Below are 3,197 nucleotides of genomic sequence, written 5' to 3'. Positions count from 1 at the left end.
TTTAAAAGAAGTATACTAATAGCACACTTGAATAAACTTCTTTTTCGTAAGGGGTAGCCTATAATTTATTATTATTATTTTTACATTTATAATTAAGGTTGTTTAATTATATGGTCATCAGCTGAGAGATGTAAGTTTTTTTTAATTATTATTTGTCAAGGTATGCTATTGTTGTTGCTAGTTTTTCTGCTGAGACAGTGACAATATATGTTATTTGTAATGTAGGGCCTATGTTGGACGGTTATATGTGAGTTGTTTTACATACAAGCTTCTAACTGTCAAAAACTTGTAGTTGTCATTTTTTGTTTTAATGTTCCGGTCTAAGTATACATACAATTTATTCTAAGTTATATTACGTAATTTAATGTTGTGTAGTATTTTATTAGATTGTAAAACAAAGCCTTATTAAACAGCAATGACATGGTGTGGCAGTACTAATTGGAATAAGGTAGTAATTTATTGCATATTAGTGAATATAACACTAAGTGATGACAAACTTTTTTCTGTTATTGAACATCTGCATTTGAAGAGGGTCACATGGGAGTTTATGAACATCCATAAACTAAAAAGAGAGTTCAGAATGTTATTTTGTAAAATAATTAACATAATACGTTATATAGCAACTTCACATTCACATTCGTGCAGTGAATATCAGCAGCCTTGTGCCGGTGGCTGAAATCATGCTGATATTAGCTACAACAGCACTCTTAATTGTGTGATATTGCTTAAATATGACATATAATCTAATTATGTTACAAAATGACATTCTAAACTCTCAGTTTTAGATATGATTATCACCCTAGGGGTGATATCTCAGTTTAAAAAACAGCGCTTGCAGTGCACGTTTCTAGTCAACAGAGGACACCAAAACAATATTGAGCCCGTAATTTGCTTTTACCTGAAGATGCTAATGAATGAGAATACTCACACAGAAAATAGCTTACTTCCGCTTTGCAAAATAGCTTGTGTATCATTTCGCTTTGTGAAGTTTTGACGTTCTATGAAATTCAAGTCTTATTTTCTTTCACTGTTGTTTTTAGTACTATTGACTTTTGCTATTGGTTTCTAATTTGTCCTGTTCTCTGGATGTGACAGTGTGTTTCTGTGACATCCTACTGTATCTATTTTTGTTAATGTGATGAAGTTAAACTTTCTGCATATCATGAAAATTCAAAAATCATGCTGTCTGGATCATACTGAAGTTGCTAACATTTATAGGCTATACTGTATATCTTGATTCAGAGCAAACTTTTATTGCTCGGGTTGTTTGTCATATAGTTCAGGAGACTTGAACCTTCTGTTTACTGTAATAGTAATGTGTTAGAAGGTTCAAATGTTCATAGCAGAGTACAGTTTGTGACATTGTTGAGATCTCTTTTAATACTATAGTATTTAGTATATATTTAATACTGTAGTATATAATATCCATAGATGAGATGCTACATTGATCTTCTTTGTGTTTTTATGGGAACACCCTCAATTTTCTAACACATCCTCAAACATAGTGAACTCAATGACTTATTAATATGACACAATTTCTGAATAATCACTGGTGTGAGAACAATAAACTTGCGGTCGTTTTTTAACAGCATGTGGTTAGGTTAGCCTGCAACTGCTTCCAACCACTGGTGGCAGAGAAGTGTTCGACTCTAATGGCGGCACTTGTCTGTTCTCGTGCTAAGCAGTGAAGCAAAGAGGTGGTGAGATACATGCTCACACATTCACACAGCAACCGAAAGTACCTCATGTTCCTCCATTACACTGCATTTCGCCGCACATGATCTGATTTGCCGTAAATGACACAGCCTTCACAGTAACATTTTAGTGGATTGTTTATTTGTGGCTTGCGTTCTTATGTTTGCACACATTAAATGTGTTTGTGTGGGTGTTCAGAGAGAAACACAGCAGAGTTACCAACAAACATTTATTTATTCAACACATTACATTAAATATAATAAAGCATATTAATGCCTCATGTTTGAGAATTCAAACTCCTGCTTCAGAATATTTCCCATGTTTCAAAAAATTACTGTAATGAGAGTTGCCAAGATATCAAAGTCTGCATTTAAAAGTCCTTTATTGAAATATGAGTTCATCAAATTATTCCAGTACCAAATGATCATAGCTGCTATCCATATTAATTTCATTGCTATGTTCATTTACTGTACTATTCATTATAAAACTAATACAGTCTTAAGACAGTGGTTCTTTATTGGCCTCTGTGGTTCTATGAAGAATTTCCATTTAACATCCATGGAATCATTATATTGGACAAAAGGTAGAGAAAAAGGTATTTCAGATTAATTCAATATTCTTCACACTTTCATCACTTGAAATTCTAAAACCCAGATAAACAGAATCCAGTGTTATCTATCTTCTCGTTTCACACTGCTCATAATTTCCCCATGATTAACAATCAATCCTGGGTATTCATAAACTGACAGATCACACTGTACTTTCTTAAATCCCGGGTTAGCGTTCTTATTTGCATATTTGCAATGTCAGTGTCATTGATTGGACGAATGCAGCACGACCTGTTTACATAATGACATGTGCATCCTCTTATTTTTGCAGCCTGTACACATTGGGAACCGTAATGCAGGGTTTGCAAACACGGTTCTAGTCCGGCTTCGGTGCAGGTTTCATAACCCTGCTTCTAAATCACAAGTGTGTATAATTTCTTATAATATAGATAGTTCCGGTCCTTGAGTCTGATCGGTTGAGCCACGTTCAAAGCCTTTGTAAATTACTCTATAAACATACACCTTTGAGCTCACATCAGTATTCCTGCGCATCTGCTGAACCAATTAGAATCAAGGGCTGAAAATTTTGGTTTTATAATAAAGCAATCTTTCCCAAGAAGCTGTGGATTACAGTTAATTTAGACCAGCTGAAGGCCGTTGTTAGCACCTATACATATATTACCGCTAGGGATGTAACAATGCACCCTGAGCTGGTTAAAAATAACCAAGAAAATGCTATATCGCTGCTGGTCCATAAGAGCCACCTGCTGTCATAGAGTGAAATTGCGTTCAGTCTGTGTGATTTTATGTAGTTTTCACTATGTAGCATAATTTCACAGAGCTAAAGTCAGACCATTCTGCTTTTGCTTCAAATGCCTTATCTTTACAAATCAAACTAGATGGAACTGTTCTCATGTTATTTTTAATTTTGTCTTTTTTTTATTTTTATATTTA

The sequence above is a fragment of the Sinocyclocheilus anshuiensis genome, unplaced genomic scaffold (genome assembly GCF_001515605.1).
Source record: "Sinocyclocheilus anshuiensis isolate Anshui unplaced genomic scaffold, SAMN03320099.WGS_v1.1 scaffold507, whole genome shotgun sequence".
Classification (NCBI taxonomy): domain Eukaryota; kingdom Metazoa; phylum Chordata; class Actinopteri; order Cypriniformes; family Cyprinidae; genus Sinocyclocheilus; species Sinocyclocheilus anshuiensis.
Note: the sequence above shows the minus strand (reverse complement) of the source record.